The sequence below is a fragment of the Camelus ferus genome, chromosome 29 (assembly GCF_009834535.1).
Source record: "Camelus ferus isolate YT-003-E chromosome 29, BCGSAC_Cfer_1.0, whole genome shotgun sequence".
In the NCBI taxonomy this organism is placed as follows: Eukaryota; Metazoa; Chordata; class Mammalia; order Artiodactyla; family Camelidae; genus Camelus; species Camelus ferus.
The window spans coordinates 2,242,228-2,265,656 of record NC_045724.1 but is presented as its reverse complement, the minus strand read 5'-3'; the positions used below and the strand labels follow the sequence as shown (position 1 = coordinate 2,265,656).

General features: G+C 36.2%; 1 pseudogene; it reads right to left on the bottom strand.

The window, feature by feature from the left end:
• Positions 1–510: 510 nt before the first annotated feature.
• Positions 511–23,429, bottom strand: part of LOC102514785 — a 38,471-nt pseudogene continuing 15,552 nt past the window's right edge.

The window sequence follows — 23,429 nt, the reverse complement described above, 5'->3', positions numbered from 1 at the left end:
CAGTTCAAGCCTGGCCCAGAGAGGAAAGTGTTCACAGAAAGCTTACATTACCTTTGACAGAATCCACCCAGTTTTTTTCCCCTCCCTCTCACCCTAGGAATAGCCCCTCAAAAAGGACAAGAGGAAAAGTTTTCCATGAATAGTACATTCAGTTACGGTAAGAGTCCATGATTTCTTTCATCACAATGTTCAAGACAATATTTTGAATATTAACGTATCTACATTATATGAATCAGTGTCGTTACAGTACTATAAACAGCAATGTTTTCATAATGGCTGCACCAAGCTACATTCCCACCTGGATGGGAATTTTTTTTTTTTTTTAACAATTTCTTGTGGATTTTACTGTTTTGCCTTCAAATAAAGACTTTTTTAAAAGGATCTTTTTCTCTGTGCGTTTAAGTCAGAAGCGCTCAGACTGGGTAGGGAGGAGGCGCATCGTCAGCACAGACCTTGTCCGAGTTGCAGAGTCCGGTCAGAAGCTCTGCCCTGGTGTCTCACACGGGAGTCCCCAGCGTGGACGCCTGGCCCTGGGTCCTCATTAGTAACGGGGCTGCGCACCCCTGCCATCCGCCCCTGCTCGTGGGAAGGCCAGCATCCGGCCAGGTGGCGCCGCTCCGCGAGGTGTGGCATCCTCTGTCCCACCATGAGTGGTGGCTACTCCACCCGGGGTTCCATTGACAGAGGCCTGGGGTGCATCCCCTCGGGTGCCAGGCACACTCCTGCAGTTTCCAGCTCCTTCTTCGCTTCCTCCAGGGCCTCCTGCATGGTCAGAGGGGCGGGCCTGTGCTGTGTGATGTACACTTTGAGTTTCCTCCAGGGTGTGGAAGTGGAAGGAGCCCTAGTCCAGGCAGCGCAGGAAGCGTGCAGCTGCCGGCTGTCCTCGATAAACGGCTCCGTCGGGCTCAGCCGCTGCTCCAGCACGGGGTCGAGCATGCACGTGGCCGGGCTGTGCGCCGTGGGCGCCTGGATGGTGTCCGCGCCGACCACAAGGCTGGCGATGGGCGTGGGGTCCACTTGGGCGCCTCCCAGGGCCGGCCCGATGGCCGCCCCGCCGGCCACCTCAGTCCGCTGGCAGGTGAAGGCGGGATCGAGGGTCTGCACGGCCGTCTCCCTCGCCACGACTCTCGTCACAGCCCTGGCCTGCTTCTTCCAAGACTTGGGGTGGGTGGAGGAAGGTCTGTCTTCAGGCTCGCAGAGAATTCAGACAAAGTGGCCAGAGTTCTGTCGGGAGACTGCTTGGATCAGGCTAGAGACTCAGATGCTGTCAGGGTTGAGGGTGGGGGTGGGGGTTCAAAATCTGAGTAAGCCCAGCTCACTGTGCTGGCCGTGGGTTCCTGAGATGCGGTACCCCAGGCCCTTGGTGTCCCCAGGCCCAGCGGACGAGGCTGATAGTTCACTCAGACACTCCAGATCTCGCTTCCAGATGGGGGTCCCCTGGGAAGGTAGTTTGGTGCAGCCATTGTGAAAAACAGTATAGAGATTCCTTAAAAAACTAAAAATAAATATACTATATGTTCCAGCAATCCCACTCCTGGTCATATGTCTGGAGGGAACTCTAATTGGAAAAGATACATACACCTCAATGTTCATAGCAGCACTGTTCGCAATAGCCAGGACATGGAAACAACCTAAGTGTCCTTCAACAGATGACTAGATAAAGAAGTGAGATATGTATATAATGGAATACTACTCAGCTATAAAAAAAGAATGAAATAATGCCATTTTCAGCAACATGGATGGACCTGGAGATTGTCGTTCTAAGGGAAGTAAGAAAGAGTTCTAAGAAAGAGAAAGAAAAACACCAATTGATATCACTTATTTGTAGAACCTTAAAAAAAAGACATTAATGAACTTATTCAAAAAACAGAAACAGAGTCACAGACACAGAAAATAAACATGGTTATGACGGGGGTCAAAAGGGATAAATTAGGAGTTCCAGATTTGCAGATACCAACTACTATATATAAAATAGATAAAGAACAAGTTTCTCCTGTATAGCACAGGGAACTCTATTCAGTATCTTGTAATGTATAATGAAAATTTAAAAAGAATGTGAAAATAAATATATGTATGTATATGTATGACTGAAACATGCTGTACACCAGAAATTGACACACATTGTATACTGACTGTACTTCAACCAAAAACAAATAACTCTTAAAAAAAAAAAAAGTAATATTTAACATTTGTCAAAACCCAAAGAATGCACAACACCAAGAGTAAACCTAATATAAACTATGGACTTTGCGTGATAATAACTTGCCAATATAAGTTCCCTGATTGTTAAAAACGCACCACTCTGATGTTGGATATTGATAGCAGGGGAGGCTGTGCTTCCAGAGTTAGAAGACATACAGAAACTCTTTATTTTCCATTCAATTTTGCTGTGATTTTAAAACTCTAAATAAATAAAATCTATCAAAAAAGTTCAAACGAGAACGTGAGAAGAAATAATAGAAGAAAAAAGCAAGATCACTCAAAGCAATTATTTTAAGCAACCAAAAGAACAATACTATAGAAAAGTAATTTGAATACTGAGCAATTCAATGCAAATAATAAAGCTGTATCACCTGACTCCACTTGTCAGACTCAGATAAGATGGAAATTACCAGTGTGGACCAGTTCCCAAAGATCTCATGAAATATTTCTACACTGGGCAACATACTGAGTGAAAATGAAGCAAAGGAGAGAAATCCAAAAATAGAATTCTCCTGTCATGATCAGTCTTCAACTTTTTAAAACTCTACACTTAAAGCTCTACTCCTCTCTGCAGCCCTGTAGCATCCTTGGACTTATCGACCTGATCACTCTTTATCCTTGGAGTAAAAGAGATATGAAGTTAGTAGAATAGCATTTTGAAGAGTATTTGCTTCTAGAGGAACTGCAAGGCTTTCTTCCCTCTCCAAACACAAGCTCTGTCTAGCCTCCTACTTTGGTGAATCTGTTTAAACAATGTGCAGCTGAAGAATTTCTGTTTCCTTCTTCAACTCCTTTCCATTGCCCCTTAGCATCTTACAGTTTCAGTGGCCAGAAGGAAGAAACACACCTACTGAAAATACATTTTCTTCCCAAATTTTACAGCAGTATACTAAAGATGCCTCTCAAAGCCTCCTTTTCTCTCAACTCTGTGGTTTTCCCAGGGCAAAGTGTCTAACCAAGTAAAAGCCTATCACAATATCACTGCACCCCTAATCACATGACATCTTCAAAATAAAGATACAGTCTACTGAGGCAAGCCTTGGGAAAGGACCACCTCATAAACATAACATATTCTGCTCTCTTGGCTCCTCATGCATATGACTCATTCCCAGCCCTCTGATTAAAAACTGGCTTTAGCACTGAATAATACCTTTGAGCCAATGAAGGGTGGAGGAAATTAAGCTCTAAGATCTCATTAGACCCACATTTTGAAGTTGATAAACTAAAATCATACTGCTGGCTTCTCAAGAAGCATCCTTGTCATTTAAGTATGTGGTTATCATAAATAAACTAATGTATTTAATCTACTTAATTAGAAATGTAAAATGTTTCATTTAGCTATGAATATGTCTAAATTTTATTTTGGCTCTTAAGAAAAAGCCAGTATATAAAATAAACTGCAGAATTATTTGCAGTTTTATTAAACAGTTAACCAAGTTTATTGGGTGTTGGGATAATTTTGCATAATCTTAATTTTCAGCTTTGTTTCTTCACATTTTTTCCAATAATTTTTCTATATAAGACAATAAGCAAAATAAATTCAAAGGATGAGAATTTTTAAAATCATAATAGCTGTAGCATCATTCCTCATTTTTATTGTATCTTCTACTAGAATAGAACACAACATACAGTATTGCATAGGTATACATAGACTCATTTAATTTTTAATGAGCATATGTCTCCTATTTATCAACATATAATTAACTTAGTAAACATGAGGTGTCACAGTATTCATTAATATTTTTAATAAGAATGAAAAATTTAAATTATAAAGTATATATTCATATAGTGACAGATAATGATTTAATTGTTTTCATTAAATTTTCTGAGCACACTTTCATTTTTGAAGTTCGAACATATTTCTCTCCAAATATTCTTTAAGGAAAATAATGTGATGCTGTAATGTTTGATGTCTCTAATGAAGGAACACGTTGCTTCAGAAAAATCAGATTTGATCTGGGTTTCAACAACCCTTAGAACGCATTGATTTGTATGTGAGCTACACTTCAAAATCAACCCATGGGCTTCATTCTTGTGTGGTTGAGATCACCAGTGACACACTCAGCCTCTATGTTATTGCTCTTTTTGTACATAAAGATGAAAAGGGTTGAAATAAAGTGCTGGGAGTAAACTGTTTTTAGGAGGAAATGTGTAACTTTTTTTTAGCACTCTCTACTAACTTCAAAACAATAAATCACACAACTTAGTTTTTCATCTTCTGGGGTAAACATGTGGCTTTCAACATTTTTTTCAGAGAAATTTAATTCACAACTTAGAAGGAAAACTTTTTCTTTCAATATTTTCATATTTTATTATTTTTATCTTAGAACATGGGACTAATCAGTTTTTACAGAAGGTTAGTGCTCATCCAATTTCATGGAGTTATTGGTTCATATCGCAGATATAAAAATGCAAGTGTTGGTTATTTCATCTTTTCTAAAAATACAAACCACTATAGGTCAAAGTAATGGCATTTGGCTTATCTCTCAAACACAAATATAACTTCAGGACTACTGATGCATTTAAGGAAAGAGGTGCCAATTCCTTATGTAAAATCCTAAAGTTATTACTGTTTTTTTTTTATTGCATTCCATTTAAATTCAGTATTATCAACAGTCACCAGAATGCCATTCTTTAAATTAAGAAGTACAGATATTACTTCTATGATCCATAACTTTGAAGATAAATTCATTTACAAATTACTTAACATTGATAATAGGTACTTAAGATTCATTAATAAAATTACTCTAAATCATGTTTTATTAAATGCCCAATTACTTTTACTAATAATTTATATATAATACACAGAAGATTACTGTGTAATTGTTAAAAATTTAGTATGCATGCCACATTTGTACCAATAAACAAAACTTAATGTAATAATGATAATATAATAATAGCTATCTTTATTAGACACATACTTTCTGCCCTTAATAATATGGTTTACATTGCCCATTGTGGTACATTGTTTTGGTTGCTTACATTTATTATTTTTTTGCCTCTGTTACTATGCTTTCCTGTAGGTAGAATATACCTTCTAATGCATCAATTCGGATTTGAACATGTGACTTTCTCTGGCTAATTGAACAGAGCATTTGTGTTTTTTTCCCCCAAATTTCTTGCCCTTGCTCTTCACTATAAGACTATCATCAACTAGGTAGTGACTACTGAATAAGCCCAGTTACTAAAGTAAGAAGATGAATGGAGCCCAGCTGAGTGGTAGCCATCATCTAAACTGAACAAGTAGTAAATATTTGGGTTTTTTTTTAAGTCCCTGATATTTGAACTGATTGTAGTTCCAGCAAAATCTAAATAACACACAAACAAAAAGTTTTGTTATATATAGCAAAAATATCTAAAATATGTGTCAGTAAATTTGGAGTAAGCATTGAGGTAAATGTTGTACGATGCTGATAAAACTGTAATAACTTGAAATATAAAAAATATACCTAATGAACTTGCAGCCTTGGACATAGAGTTTCTTTTTTTTTTAAAGATGTGAGAATGAGTTGGTTCTCATTAGCTGCACTTGATATGCTTCTACAAGAAAGAGATTAGTAAGAAAATAATTGACTTGTTTATGAGCAGGAATAGAAGCTCCAGTGGAAAAATCTAGGATTTATGAGCCTTTTCAGACTTGAAAGCTGCATCCATTTTTCCTTCCCAGTTAGAAAAATATTCAGTGACATAGTCTCAGGACAAAATTCAAACCATGGCGTGGCCGGAGGACAAATATTCAGTCAAGACTGTAACCTCCAAATCCTCTAATAAGGTCTGTAAACATGGCTTCAAAAATATTTTGGATGGACAAAATGGCTCAGTGTAAAAAGAACAATGGTGCTGTCTCACAGAAGCTAGGTAAGTTTCTAAGACATATACCTTAGTCTAGAAAGATAAAGATGTCTCAAAGCTATTGGTATCGCTATTGGCACATGGAGGTAATTTAAATCAAATAGAGAAAAATCACAAAAGTATCTTAAGTGCTACCAGGTTGGATTTAAAAGAGATTGTGACTAAGATTTAAAACAACCCTTGAACATCCAACTTCCTAACAGCAGGAAGCAGACTGGAAAAGCCATTCAGGGACTAAGGAGGGCATATTCTCCTAAACTCTCTTCAGGTGGGCAAAGATACTAGCAGGAAAAAAACCAACCCAACAAACAAAAAACCTCCCAGAGGGAGGGAAGAATCCATGGAGAACAATGAACTGGGAGCTACTGTCAAAGGTATAATCAAGGATCATTCCTCATCCCAAAGTAGGAAGTCATTTTAACCAGTGCTCTAGAATTTCAGAATTCCTAAGGACCAATTTATTACTTCCCTTTCCAAATGGGAGTATTTGTTGATGTTTACGTCACTGTTCAAAATCACATGTTTGATGTACAAGACACATAAACTAAAAGAATCCAAATCTTATGAATACAATGTAGATCAAGATCCCAGACTTTGAGGCTGAAGCAGTGATTAGACAACAGTTTTGAGGTGTCTTGTGAAGAGGGTGAATACACACTTTTTGTGTGTCAAAAAATAGTAGATATCTGTAAACAAGAGTGTAGCCTGTGGTAGAAACTACTAATTGCTACCAAACCCTTTTCTACTTTTTCCATGTTTCTGTGTAGGTGATGTCTCCTCTCTGCCCCTTTGGACTTGTCCATACAACTTGCTTTGGCCAACAAATGTGGGCAGTTAAGAATGATGCCAACTTCCAGCAAAAGTATATGTGGTTGACTGCATCTCCCTTGCATCTGCCCTCACCATGAGAAAAACACAACCTAGGCAGTGGCTACTCATGGAGTCTGGGGCCAGGATTGAGGGTTGAGGAGATATATGAAACCTAGCAATGCCCAAAGGAGTCACAGATGATCTGTATCCCTCAGTAACACAAACAAGATATGTTAACTTTTTTGAATCTGTTGTGATCTTTGAGTTGTATGGGATTTTTGCACCAAAGACTCATTGATAAACATGTATTGTTTGCTTTAAATTGTGTAACATTATGAGCTACATATTGTTATATATTTTTACAAATGAGTTATCTGAAGCTTAGAGAGAATAAGTAAAACCAAAATTATTGAAGTGTGTATAGTTGTTAAGAAGTAGAGTTTCATATTCAATTCTAATTCCAAATCCTCACTCATTCTAATAGTCCATACTTCTATTCCCTGTCAGTGCCATAGTTAAATGTTGGCTTTCTAATTAAAAGTAGCATTTTTATGTCTTCTGAAGTTAGGGTATAAATAATAATCTATAGAATTTTCTTTTTAAATAACCATATAACACTTATTTTGGTACCAGGAGAACATTATGATCTGTAAATCTGATGCCTTGGATCATACTAAATTTAAGCATACATTGTTTTCAACCAACATTGGAAAGGCAGAAGTCTCAACTATACTAAATATACCCAGAGAAGCTAGTCTACTCAATTAATGTGAACAACAAGCAAAATCCATCTAGAGCTTTAATGAGTTTCCTTTAGTTGACAAAGTCAACAATCAAACTTCAGTGAAACTGGGAAAGAGAAGAACCATCAGTGTACACGGTCTACAGGAGTTTAACATGTTATTTAGTCTAAACCCTTCATTTTATAGAAAAAGAAATTGAGGAACTGTGCCCCATGTGATTGCCTGAAGGTCACAAAGTAGCAAAAGCATATGAAGTTGCTCCTTAAAATGCAGAGTTTTCAAGGATTGGAGAATTTAGAAATGTTTACATGTCAAGTGGCTTTCTGAATTGGCTCTGAGTCAGCATGACACTTTGTCATATTGAATAAGAAAATCACAAACAGATGACTAGCTTGCAAAATACATTTCTTTTGCAGACAGGTACTTGGCAACTGGAAAAGATGAGTAGTGATTTGAAACACTGACTCTTTAATATCAGAGGTCACTAAGTGATCATGAATGAGGAAGGTGACAGAATAATATTGATAGCTTTTCTGACTTAGTATACCTGCCAAATATCAGAATTCTTGATGGTGACACAGTCTGTCTCTCTTAGGTAAACTTAATTAACAATCACACCATTAATCTCGAAAACATAGATGAAAGTTCTTTGAACGTTGATTATAGCTAAAAACAACTGACTTTTTCACTGTCATAAATCTTCTATGACTTTGACTCATTGAACGATTTGGAAAAAAGTATCATCACTGACAGAGGAAAAGGAAACACAGGTTAAGATGAATGACTGAAGTCATAAAGGAGAACAACTAGGCCTTAATTAATTTTAGGATTTACTTTTTATGGGGTCAGATGGCTAATCTCAGACAGCACCCAAAAGCCCTTTTCTCAATATGGCATCATACTTGTTTTTTCAGAAAAGTGCATTAGCACCTCTGTAGATCATGAGCAGAGGCAAATAGTTTATAAAATGAATTATAATTCCAAATATAAATATATTCAAGTTTATCTTGAGATTACATACTAGAATATGATTCACCCTATGAGCCATTTAGTTCCTAACTTGTCGTTCTTCAACAATCAACTCTCATTCTTTGATAAGTGTTTTTTCTCACCATTATGCAATAATGACTCAATCCATTCAAACTCTAACTTCTGTGATTTGCACGTCCAAGCTTTGATTTTCATTTACTCACTTTGATCAATTGCTACAGCATGCCTAGTCCAAAGGGGGTACATCTTTTGACATGTTGATTAAATGGCTAATAATAATGACAAAGATGATGATAATGAGGAGGAGGAGGATAATATATTCCTCAGTTGCTTTTAGAACAACCTCCATTTTTATTTTCAAAATAATTTCATGAGTCATAAAAGTGAATCAAAATTATATATTTATAGAAAATTCAAGCAGAAAAATCAACTTTTCAAAATCTCTTAAACCAAATAGGTTGATTTTGCACAGTGTTCTTGAGGAATTTCCCCAAAAGATTTTTCTTTAAAATTCTTGAAATATTTTATTTTATTTTATTTCTATTACTGCAGCTTCCTCAAAGAAGACTGAAATAGCTGTGTATGCCTACACTAAAAAAGAAAGATCTTGAATTCACCTAAGCTCACACCTTAAGAAACTAGAAAAAGATGAGTAGAAAAGACCCAAAGGAAAAAAAAAATAAATAAAATAAAACAAAAAAAAAAAAAAACAGAAAAAAAAGACCCAAAGCTAGCAAAGGAAAGAAACAATACAAATTAGTGTGAAGATAAATAAAATAGAAAATAGAAGAGCAATAGAGAAAATCAATGAAATTAAAAGTTAGTTCTTTGAAAAAAATCAACAAATTTCACACAGTTTTAGCTAGACTGATGAAGATTAAAAGAAAGAAGATACAAATAACTAAAATCAGAATTAAAACTGGGGACATTACTACTAACATTGCAGAAATGAAAATAATTATGAGAACAATTATATGTTAACTACATTATTAAACTACCATGCACCAACAAGTTAGGTAATATAGGAGAAATGGACAAATTCCTTGAAACACAGAAATTATCTAAACCAATACCTATGACAAGAACCTCTCCAGAAAGAAATATTCTGGGTCAGATGTGCTAACAAATAAATTCTACAACAACTTAAGGAAGAATTAAAACATATTTTTCTCAAACTGTTGCAAAAAATAGAAGAAAATGAATCACTTTCTAACTCATTCTATGATTCCAAGTCAGATAATAACATTATGAGGAAAAAAATTACAATAGGAAGACTTAAACATTGTTGAGATGTTAATTCATTTGTCCCTCTGTATCCATGAATCTGTGGATATGGAGAGCCACCTTCTATTCAGAGTGATCTACAAGAGTAATGTGATTCTTATGAAAATTCCAACAGCTTTATTCACAGAGATACAAAACAGATTTTAAAATTCATATGGAGCTTCAAGGAGCCTCAAATTGCCAACAATTTTGAAAAAGGAGAATAAACTTGGAGGACTCACATTTCCTGACTTTGTGACTTACTACAAAGCTATGATACTTAAAACAGTATGGACAGATATAGACCAATGGAATATAAGAGAAAGCCCAGAAATAAACTCTTATATATATGACAATTGACTTTCTACAAGAGTGCTGAGACCATTCATTCATTCAGAGGAAAGGGCACTTTTAAACAAATAAATTGGGGGAAACGGGATATCCATATGCAAAAGAATGAAGCTGGACCCTTACTTTATACTAAATAGAAAAATTAACTCAAAATTGATCAGAAACTTAAACTTAAGGGCTAAAACTATAAAAGTTTGAGAAGAAAATATTGGAGAAAATGTCCATGACATTGGATTTGACAATTATTTCATGAATATGACACCAAAAGTACAGGCAAGAAAAGAAAAAAGAATAGACAAATTGGACTTCAAAAAAGTCCACATCAAAGGACACGCTCAAGAAAGTGGAAAAACAACCTTCAGAATGGAAAATGATTTTAAAAGCATGTAACTGATAAGAAATTAATATCTAGAATAATATCTTGACTATATAAGGACTATCTACAATCCAACAACAAAAATGTGCAAAGGATTTGAATAAATATTTCTCCAAAGAAGATATACAAATGGCCAATAAGTACATGAAAATATGCTCAAAATCATTAACTATTAAGGAAATGCAAGTCAAAATCACAGTACAATGACATTTCACACCTACTGTAATGGTTATTACTAAAAAAAAAGGGAAAAGAACAAATATCAGTGAGGATGTGAAGAAACTGAAACCTTCTGCATTGCTAGTGGAAATGTAAATGGTACAGCTACTGGGGAAAACAGTTTGATAGTTTTTCAAAAAGTTAAGCATAGAATTATCATACAACCCAGAAATTCCACTGCTAAGTATATATCCCAAAGAATTCAAAGCAGAGAATAGATGTCAGTATACCAATGTTCATAGCAGCATGATTCACAATAGTAGAAAGACTGAAACAATGGACAATTGTTTCTGTCGATAAATGGATAAATGAAATGGAGTGTATATATGCAATGGATTACTAATGAGCTGTAAAAATAATATAATTTTGATATATGCTGTAATGTGGATTAACTTTGAAAACATATATGAAAAAGCCAGACACAGAGAACAAATATTGTATGATTCTATATATATGAGGTATCTAGAACATGCAAATTCATAGAGACAGAAAGCAGAATAGAGGTTACCAGGAACTAAATTGTGGGGGGTCCTGAGGATGAGTAGTTACTGTTTAGTGGGTAGAATTTGTGTTGGAGATGTTGAAAAGGCTTTGAGGATAAAGAAGCTCATCTCTACTTAGACTGATTTTCTCCACCAAGTCTTTAATTGGAGTTAACAACTGATATTGAGTATAAAGGATCTTTATCTTTGTCTTGCGAGATCGAAACTCGTGACACTGAAAGAAAACATATTTAACTACCTATTGTACCCAAATATAAATTTTATTATTATAGCTGAAAAATAGTTCAAGAAAGCTTGTAGTCATAGTTGAGTTAGTAATTTTTCTGTGACCCAGCATCACCCTCATGTATTACTAACATTAGTGGGAAGACGCAGAAAATAGTCTGATAGTAACACAATCTGTAATTTCATAGTAACACTCTCATTTGACTCACATTCAATATGCACAGTCCTTCCAGGCCTTGGAAGTTCAACATAAGACTAACTTTATGTTTTGCTAACATGAATGGCATTGAAAGTCATGTTAATGAGATAACATGAATATATAAGTTGAGCATATATACTGTGCCATCACTATATGGGTATGTGATTCTAATTTTTTTTTCATTTAAAATGCCATATTATATTTTAGAGATCATCACAGAAAATGTAAGAAGACATTATATAGGCATTATGAACGTTAAAAATAAAAGAACTGTAATTTTATTATTTTAACAAAAAATAATATTTTGCTAAGTAATATATAGTATCTTATAGGCATGAAAGTAAGAAAATACAAGACATATTTGGATAAGTAAGTGAGAAGATATAAATGTTACTGTTAAAATGTGTTTTATTTAAAATTTAATTCATTATATACTTAAAACATCTTTATTTATGCTTCTATGCATTATGTCATTTAATATACAGCTTTACACATTTTTGAACTTTTGTAGGAGCTCTTATTCTTGTATTACATTTGTGTTTTCATCACTTACAGTCTTGTTATAGTAACTGTGTTGTCTATATATTTATTGTATGATTGTTAATGCGTCTAAAATTATGGTTTTGTAGACACAATACTGACTACATAACAGTTAATAAGCAAATAATTATTGATTTGAATTCATCACCTCTAACTCTACATTTCTAAATATTTACAAGGAATTCCCATTCTCCAAGGATGTAAGAAAATGTCAAGGTTACATAAATTTGAAAAAGGCTAATCTGGAATTGATTTTTAGATAATGAGGAAATATTGTACTTGTCAAGGTTTTTAAAGGATTGAATTTTAAGGCATTGCTTTAATTTTGTTTAATCTGGATGTATGGAAATTTCTAGACATATAAATTTAGGTTACAGAATTTCTCCATTAGAAGTTACATCATGGTCATAATTTCTGTCATTTTCACTGTTATAGTCTCAGCACGCAAAAAATATTTAACCTGCTAGATGTTCAATATTTGTTTAACAAAAGATTTAAATATGTATTTAAGAGTAAAATGTCATGCTTCTTGTTTAAAAATAAATCAGAATTTTTTTTCACAATAATAACCTCATAACTCTTCTGAGGAACACAGACCATAAAAAATTGGATCCTCATACAGATATGCACATGTGCACACAAAAACACCCATCCTGAATGAAAATTCTGAGACAGTATCATATATCCTAAGTAAATATATAATTAATGATAGTTAAATCAAAATCCAATGCAATTTTGGGGGTACTTTATATTGTTGTAAATCTCAGGTAAAATTTTCTGATTGAAAATAACTGTTTAAACTCATTTACCCCTCCTTTTATTCCAAATCTCATTAAAATAAGAAAATGAATATTAAAAAAATAAGCTTAAAATTTGAAATGCTGAAAAAGTAAAAGGAAACCAGAAGCAGTATCCAATACTGAAGATTTCAGGTAAATATGAATCATATGAATTGACAGAGAAACTCACCAGAACTGAAAAATTAATTTTAAAGGCAATAGAATAGATATCTAAAACAATTTAAGTTTTCCAGAAGAAACATTGAATTTCAAGATCAAGTCAACCCAGTGCTAGACAAGGACTGGACCACTTGTGGTAGACTGGAACGAAGCCAGCTATTGCTTGACAATGTGAGAGGATGACTTGGCTACTGGTCAACAAGTAAATAGCAATAGTGTGGGTAGTTGTGGTTAAGAACACTGTCGCCACAGCCAAAATGTGGGATTGAGTATAAAATCTTCCACTTGTAACTATGTAAACTTGGGCAAGTTTTAAAAACTTTATAAATTTCAACTTCCCTTTGGTACATGAGGGATGATAGTTGCTCTTATAGAGAGTTATTGTGAGGATTGAAGGTGATAATATATGCAAAGTGATTAGAATGCTGCTGTGGATATAGTAAGTACAGTGTTAGTGTTTGCTCATGTTATTCTAATGTGATCTTAAATTAAACCACAAGGATGGCTCTCTGAAGTCAGAATTCTGACATGGAACACGTTCTGACTGATCGCTTGAAAGAGAGACTCGTGATAGAATACCGAGTAACACAGGACTGTGAGACAGAAAGAAATCCCCATCACCCAGAACAGCCGTCTACACACCTTGCCCCAGTTGTGCAAGGCCCTCCCCCAGTGTTAGAAACAAGCCTCTGTCCTGAACACCTAAACTTCACTGAATGGTGAGTAGGAATCCCCACTTATTCTGATTTTCATTCATACATTCCAACTACAAACACTGTTCTGTCAGTACAATAATTTACATATAGAACAGGTAATTAAGAATAAAGATTTTAGTATAGTCTTCACAAAGAAAGTGAAACTCCAAACACAATGAACAGAAAATCAACCACCCAAAGACACAAAAGTGGAGAAAATAGAGCTATTTGTATTATGCTACTGTAAAAAAAAAATTTTAAAGGAATGAATAGTAGATTTGACCCAGTTAAATATAAGATTAATGAGATAAAAGAAAGGAATCTGTTATTTTTCTTGATTCTCAAAGGAAAAATAAATATAAAATAGGAAAATTATACAATATAATGTATATCTTCAAGAATTCCAACTGTTCTTTAATAGAAAACAAAAGAATAGAATTGAAAGAATGGATGGAGAAATTCATCAATCTAATGAAAGAAAAGATTCTAGAATGAAAGCTTAAGTCTTTGCATGGAAAACCATCATTGAGTGACATTCTGAATTAATGAAAGAAATATTAGAAATATAGAATTGTAGATCCATCCTGCTGTAACTGTGAAACCAAGGATTAAAATGAAAGAAAACAAACAAAAATTTTAAATTCTTTCAGGAAGAATGAGGGAATTTAGTTTCTAAAGCCAAGTCTCAGCCAACTACAACTATGACCCATAGGCACCCTGTTTTTGTAAATAAAATTCCCTCAGACACAGACACACTCATTCATTTACCTATTGTCTTTGGCTCCTTTCACATGACAAAGACAGACGTGAGTAGTTGCAATAGATGTCATTCCACCACACAGCCTCACAAGTTTACTATTTGACTCTTTGTAGGAAAAGTTTACTTACCCTGCTCTAAGGGAAGAGAAGTTATCAGCTGTGAGGAGAGACAATAGAAGGCAACAAAGGAAGGCCCCAAGCTCTGTAGGAAGTTTTGAGACTTATGTAAGAGAAATGCAATGTAACTCTGAAATACATAAGGGAAAACTGACAAATCCATAATCAACTTAGAGAACGTTAATATATAACTTCCAGGTATCAAAAGAGATCACAGGGAAAACAGGTAAAGATAGAGAAGATGTAAACATTACATATTTTTATCAAAGCAAAAATCAGAACTCTAGACAAATTAATAAACCCAAAAGCTATCTCTTTGAAAAGAGTATTTAAGTAGACAATCCTCTAGAAAGATCTAAGAATGAGGAAGAAATATCAAATACTAAGTACTAATTATCAAACCCTGATAAAAATTTTTATGCAGTATTGTAGTAAATATTGTCATATTTTGGCAGAATTCCATGCAATCCCTTTGAAATAGTGCCTACATTTCCCTTCTTGGAATCACTTTTTCTTTACTCAATGAAGATTTGTTAGTTTCCTTTTTTTCCTGTTTTTTATTTGTTTGTTTGTTTGTTTTTAGTTTGTATACTAATTGGGGTGAAAAATAACACCAGCAGACATCTGACTCTTAATACAATGACTATTCATAAATTCTTTCTGCTCTTCAAATCAGAGGTGCATCCAAAAAAATCTAAGTAAACCCACTGAGATAGGTCACTATCAGAATTCTCTGGTCAGACTTCAGAGTTTCTCTTAGATTCAGTTCTGACATGGGCTCTTGGCACACTAGGATTGATACTGATCTCCTAACTCCTTCCAAAGTACTGATATCATGAGAACACAGTATTATCAAGGACTTCAGCCATCTGGCCCAAACCAGCTTTATTCTATTTTCCTCTCAACCCCCATTTCTAGGGAAAGTGACCTTTTCTTCTCTCACTGTATTCCTTGGAAAAGTTCACAAAATGACTAGATTTGTATGACTTTCTAGTGATGCTTTGACCTCTACAAATATGTAGTCGATTCTGCTTATACCAGAACTGTGTTGGCAGACAGAGCCCCTAAATTAATAGAACCACCAAAGTGTGAGTCCTCACTGCAGGCTGTGAGAGAATTTGCAGCAGAGGTAAAAATGATGCAGGAAAAATGGATGTGGAATTTGAGGAGGGCCATGTCCCAGGCTTTGGCTGAGCCCCTGGGACGTGCCCTGCCAAGTGTGGGTCCTTGGCTTCGTGCAGGGAAGAATTCAAGAGTGAGCCACAGTTGAGTAAAGGTAGATTTATTTAGAGATACATCAAAAGATCAGAGAAAGGCCATGAGGTATGGCGGTTGGGTGCTCAGATTAGAGTAAAAGGTGTACACTCCATAGCCAGAGTGCGGGCCATCTCTGAAGAAGGGGAGAGAGAGGGCGGCCATAGTCTAATTAGCCTGGGGAAGGGGCTGGGATTCCCAGGCAGTTGGCCATTTCCCACCCTTTAACCTGTTGTGGCCAGCCTTAGGACTGCCACGGTGCCTGTGGGCATGTTAGTCACCACGTTAATATATAACAATGGGCGTATAATGAAGCTCAAGATCTACTAGAGTCAAATCTCCCACCACCTTGAGCCTCAAGGCCAAATGGGGGTTGAATCTTTCTAGTGTTAATTGCTGTGTTGAATTCCTTGAATGGCTGTGCCTTGCCCCCTTCCTGTCTCAAAAGGACAAGAGAAAAAGCTGTTTTATTTCTTAAAAGAAGAGGAAAGAAAGTGCTTGAGCATGGAGAAGGCAAGAAAAGCAGTCAAACAGGGAGCTGTCAGCCAAGATGACACAGTGCTAGAGACAGGTGCCGCTGTGGCTAGGGCCACATGGACTCTTATGGGAGACTTCCACTACATTGTCCTCATTCTGGGTGTGCTAGAGCTAATCAGCTTTCTTTTCCATCCTTATATGTGCTTCTCTGGTTGTTGTTATGGCAATTGTCAACTGTCATGGTGCTGGTGGGTGTGTCATTTAGCATGCTAATGTTATAATGAGGCTCAGAGTCCACTGGGAGTCAAATCCTCCACCACCTTGGGCTTCACAGGTTCTAACCAACTCTCATTTCATCTCATTGCAGCTGCTTCCTGAAACATAGATAAATGTCATCAGTTTCTATTTGAATAAGGGCAGGTGTATGATCCTGGGGGCAATAGCCTTGGTAACAAAAAAGAAAGCTGCTTTTAATCAGAATGAGAGCAAGCTGGTGGACCCAGTGTATCCCAGGAAAAAGAAAAAAAAAATCTTATGTCTGAGAGACTTCAACTTTTCTATAAACAAGAGGCAGGGATTGGGAGAATCTTGGTTCTGGAAGAACTTAAAGATATTGTTATGTATGTTCCTTGAGAAGTGCCCTAAGTCTGCACTATTGTTTCTTGACTGTTTCTGTCTGTTTCTTCATTCCTTCACTTCTCTGATTAGCAACTGTTTGAATCTGCCCTTTGGAGCTTAGAGGAGGTAAAGGAGGCTGAATGAAGCCTCGTTCCTTAAAACAAGAAACAGGGGACAAAGAAAGGATTTGTACCAGAGAGGACCCCATAGGGGCCTGCTCTATATCAGAACCAATGTCCTTAACATTACCTGGTTCACATAGATTGGCTCTATCTATGCCCCCATTTGGACCCATTATCAGTGCCCTTGTTACTGAACAAAAGTTTATGTGCCCAACACACAGTGAGGCCAAAAAACCCAAAATGTTAGAGATTGGAGTAGAGACAGGTTTACTGCAGGGGCAAGCAAAGAACAGGTGGCTCATGCTCCAAAAACCTGAACTCCCTGATTTTTGGGAAGAAGGTTTTTTTGTTTGTTTGTTTTTATATATATATTTTATTGAAGTATAGTCAGTTTACAATGTTGTGTCAATTTCTGGTGCACAGCATAATGCTTCAGTCATGCATGAACATACATATATTCATTTTCATATTGTTTTTCACCATAGATTGCTACAAGATATTGAATATAGTTCCCTGTGCTATACAGTATGAACTTCTTGTTTATCTATTTTATATATATTAGTTAGCATCTGCAAATCTCAAACTCCCAATTTATCCATTTCCACCTCTTCCTACCCTCGAAACCGTAAGTTTGTTTTCTATGTCTGTGAGTCTGTTTCCATTTTGTAAATAAGTACATTTGCTTTTTTATTTATTTATTTTTCAGATTCCATACATAAGTAATATTATGTGGTAAGAATAATATTTTTATAATAATAATAATCTTTCTCTTTCTGGCATACTTCACTTAGAATGACAATCTCTCTGTATTTTGCTGCAAATCAACATGATGCACCTCAACCACAAAAGAAAGGACAAAAATCATATGATTATCTCAATAGATACAGAATAAGCATTTGATAAAATTCAACACTCATTTATGATAAAAACTCTAATCAAAGTAGGTATGGAGGGGACATATCTTAACATAATAAAAGCTATTTGACAAACCTACAGCCAGCATAACACTCAATGGTGAAAAGTTGAAAGCCTTCCCCTTAAAATCTGGAACAAGACAAGGATGCCCACTCTCACCACTTCTATTCAATATAGTATTGGAATTTCTAGCCTTAGAAATTAGAAAGAAAAAGAAATAAAAGGGATTCAAATTGGAAGAGAAGAGATAAAATTGTCATTGTATGGGAAGAAGTTTTTAAATGCAAAATTTGGGGTGAGGGCTGCAGGGTGTGTGGCTTTCTCCTAATTGGCTGGTGGTGAGGTAAAAGGGCAGTGTTCCAGAAATCTTGTGTTCAGCCTGAAGTTACCATTCTCCAAGGGGTGTGGGGGGTTGGGGGCTTAGTTCCTGCAAAAGAACTCAAAGGTATTGTTACGTATATTCCTTGAGGAAGAAACGGAACCCTGCCCCAAGGCAGCATTATTGTTTCTTGACTGTCTCTACCTTGCTTCTGCATTCCCTCCATCCCCTGATTAACAATTGTTTGAATCTGCCCTTTGGAACTCAAGGAAGGTCAAGAAGGCTTAATGAAGGCTGTTTCCTACAAACAAGATATGGGGGTACCAAAAGCATCTGTACCAGGGAAGACCCTACAGCGTCCTTCTCCATTTCACCCTCCTGAGGCTATTACTCTGCTCCAATTTCCTGAGTCTCTGCTTTTTCTTCCCCCAACTCTGCTCTCTGCCACACTTGGCCTTGGCCCTCAGTGACTCCTGACATCCCAAAAGACTGATGTTACTACATATTGTGATCTCAAGTCAATCCTTTGCTGCATGCCAATCTTGACAGAAGTATATGGTGGAAAGGCAGGGGGTGGGGCTATATCTTTACTGATTGCCTCTGTTATTTGAATTAAAACTTTTCCCTTAGGCTAACTTACACAATTAAAAATGAGTTGGATGAAATATTGAATTGTGAAATTTAATTCTATTTTTTTTTTAGAGTTTTCTAATTTTTAAGAAAATAGATCCTTCCTAAAAGTTGATTTCTGTAGACTGAAAGCTGGTATCAAGACTATAAACAAATGATGCATATGGAGCCTCAACTTACAGATCTAACAAATCTAAGTTTTTTTTTCTTAGCATTTTTATTAATATTTTAGTAGATGAGATTTATAGTACATTATCATGTACCATAGGCAATACTGAAGTAGAAGGTGTTTCAAGAAATGTAAAGGAAAAGCGTTAGGCAGTTAGATGAGTGGGGGCACTCGGCAGATAAGGTGAAGGAGAGGGAGAGGGGTCCAGAAGATGGTGATACACCCACCTGCAGTATAAGGGGCTTTACTTTCTCTAAATTAGTGCCAGCAAGATACTGATTAGAACCTGACAGCCGTCAACTGCATGTTAGTGATAAAGACCTAACCAGACATGACCCATAGCTCATTGTAACATAATTAGCATTGCAGTTTAAGTCCCCTCATAGGTTTTTCTGTGTGCATCATAGGTAAGGGAATGTGCAAAAGGGGACAAACATGACTCCACTCCTGGGGCAAGAGCCATCAATCAAGAGACCACCTCTAAGTGAGGATATAAGAGAAGGGACAAACAAAGACCACTGCTGTCCTCCCTCTGATCAGCCTGCCTTCCACTCCTGGAGGTGTACTTTCATTTTGCTAATAAAATCTTTAAATTCTTTCACTACACAACATCTTCATCTCCTGCCTGGATTCTTCTCTTTTGGACAATGCAAGAACTGAGGCTATTTCCCTTCCCCTGTTGGGGTAACAAAAGGAAAAAATAGGGGACATGGTGTGTAAATCAAAGCGGGTAAAAACAAGAAACTGATAAAATTAGGTAAAAGGCTATAAACTTTTGTTTTAAGAAGAATATAGAAGTAAGCACTACTGAAAAGCATGGGATTGGATATGGCTTATAGAAAAATGTGGTGTGATTTATAATTTTTATTATAATTAAACTAATAAGCTTGCATCTATTATACTTGGACTGGCACAGTGCTACATTTTTTATCTGCTTTATCTTGTCTATTCCTTATAGTAGCCCTAAATAATATCTACTTTAAACTCTACTATGAAGTCACATGACTATAAAAAGATGAAACCTGATTTTGAATTCTGATGGTCTGAAAACAGAGTCCATGTATTCAACAACCATTTAAATATTTTCAGTGATCTACTAGACCCTTTATAGGAATCATGATTAATTCTTCTATGAAAGTAAATCAGAGTTTCATATCTGTTGTGCTCCAAATGGTTTTAAGTATGCAGCAATTTGTTGTAACCTCTCTATCCTTGGGTGAACTTGAAGGGAGCTAGATTTACCAGAACCCCTGGACCTGCTTTCTGTCAATGAGAAGTAGTTCATGGAAAGCAGAGCATGGTGCAGGCAGACAGATACTCTGTAACCTTCACCGGCAGTGAGCAGGATAAGTACTTGCTGGTCATCCTTAATGCCAATGCTGATCACGGCCAAGAAGATGCTGTATTATGTGGACATTATTCTTTAACAGTCAGATGCAGAATTCACTGCTGTCCATTGTCCACAAAGAACTGGTGATGTTGCTAAAGGGGTTTGGGTTTCAGAGTCTGTAGAACAGAGAGGATGGCCCAAGGGAGAGCCACAGTGGGGTGAAGGAATAAGAAGGAGAGCTGTCACATCACAGGCACAACTCGGGGGTGGGGCACCTTCGAATCTCTCTTTAATTATTATGGTAGGCTGAAGACAGCTACAAATTCTTTGACTCTTCTCCCATTGAGAGGTGGGCTCTCTGCTCCCTCTCCTTAGTTCTGGATGACTTTGTGACTGCTTCATCAATAGTTTGGAACAGAAATGATCCTCAGCTTTTGAGCCTAGGAAATAAAAGACTAAACTTCCTTTTCCTGTCTCTCGGAATGTTAGCTCTTGGAATCCACTCACCTTGCTATGGGAAACCTAAGGAACCTTGTGAAGAAGTCCACATGGGACTAAACCAAGGCTCTTGGCTGAGGGGACGTGGATAATCTCCCAGCTAGAAGCTAGCACCAAACTGTCAGCCGTGTGAATGATCCTTCCTGAAAATGGATTCTCTAATCCCCACAAAGCTATCCCTGCTGACACTACTTAGAGACAAAATGAGCCATCCTGCTGAGCCCTGCCAAAATTTCAGATCTGTGAGAAAACCAAACAGATATTGTTGCTTTAGGTCATAAAATTTAAGAATGGCTTTTTATGTAGCAATAGATAACTTGAAGGAATAGTGCCATCTTAACTTGCTCCAGAATAATTAATTGCTCAGAAAGTGAAAAAAAAATTCTGCGAATAAAAACTTTATCTTACTTTGAAATTATTTACATCAAAAGTTTAGTTATATTCAAAATATATCCACATTATAACAATAAATCTAATAGTATAGTCATTAATATAAGAAGACAAATCTTTAAATATAATTCAATTGTACATTTTTAAATGGTTCTAAAGGAATTTACATTTCTTCACCATTTGTGAAAAATTCTGTGTTGATGACAACTAACAATATTTTGAAAAGGTTATTATAGAAATTTAATCAAGCTTAAGACTTGGAAAAAATGCTCATGTTTATATGTCAAGTTCAAGTTCTTCATGAAACTATTTGGAAGTACTAGTATTGAATCTGATACTTCTGTATTATTCTAATTAATATGAAGATTTTTTTTTACCAAGCCCCATATAAATACCTACAAATTACCTCCAGTTTAATCCTTTATATCTTTATATCATATATAGAAAAATTTGCAAAGTACTAATGGAAAAAAAGAATACTGTCTTCTTTTAAGGCTTAGGAAATAAATACAAAAAATTTAAGTGCTTTGCCTCAGATCACACAAACGGTAAGCTATAGAAAGAACGTGAGGTCAAGTCTGTTTTTAAATTCTAAGCCAGTGCCTTTTCTAATATATTTTTCCCTCTTGAATAATTTAGCTTTGAGGAATTCTTTAGAGCCTTACAGTAGTATTTAATAATATGGGCATACTACTAGATTTGAACAGCTCATGCATTGAAATTGAAAATGATTATAATATGGGCATTTTATCTTGTTAAGCCTAGATTTAGACAGGACTTTGCAGATTTAGCAACACCCTGCTACAGATAGACTTGATACTCAGCAGGCTGGGGAGGATTTGCCTCAAGTTCAGTTTTGATCAAAGTCAGTTGCAAACATATTCAATTCAGAAATGTAAGGTAAATCCACAAGGTAATGCCTCTGAGTTTACACTGTTAAGTCCTGGATTGAAACAGCTTTTGTGTGAGCTTTGTTAACCTTAACAAATAGTATTTATTCTGAGTATGCCAAAGAAACAAACAAAAACTTGGTGCATGTTTCTATGACTTTACAAAGGGATTATAAAATATGAAAAAATTACATCTTCTATTTTCCTTTTCTTAAAAGCTTCAGTTAATTATGAGAGTCAGTGCTGCTAGTGGTAGCTACATTAAGAAAGAGAAACTGAATTCTCATATATAATCATTTTTAAACAGTTTTGGAAATGCTGTGTTTTTATAGCTTTATTGCCTTCCTATTAGGCCAATTTGAAGTTGCTGCTAATAGTGGTAGCGATGCAGGAAAAAGGATGTGGGGCATGAGGAGGGACATGTCCCAGGTCTCGGTTGAGTCCCTGGGATGTGCCCTACCAAGCATGGGTCCTTGGCTTCATGCAGAAAAGAATTCAAGAGCAAGCCACAGTTGAGTAAAGGTAGATTTATTTAGAGAGATACATTGAAAGGCAAGAAAAAGGCCACAAGTTATGGGGGTTGGGTGCTCAGATTAGAGTAAAAGTAGGTACACACTCCATAGACAGAGTGTGGGCTGTCTCTGAAGAGGGAGAGAGAGAAAGAAGGTGGCCACGAGGCGCTCTGTTGCCAGTTTTTATGGGCTCAGTGGTTTCATATGCTAATAAGTGGAAGGACCAGTCTAACTAGCCAGGGGAAGGGGCTAGGATTCCCAGAAATTTGGCCATTTCCCACTCTTTGACCTTTTGTGGCTAGCCTTGGGACTGTCATGGGTCCTGGGGACATGTTATTCACCATGCTAATGTATTACAATGGATGTATAATGAAGCTCATGATCTACTAAAAGTCAAACCTCCCATCATCTTGAGCCTCAAGGCCAACTAGGGGTTGAATCTTTCACCATTCTGGTGTTAATTGCTGTGTTGTTCCTTGAATGGCTGATCCCAGCCCCCTTC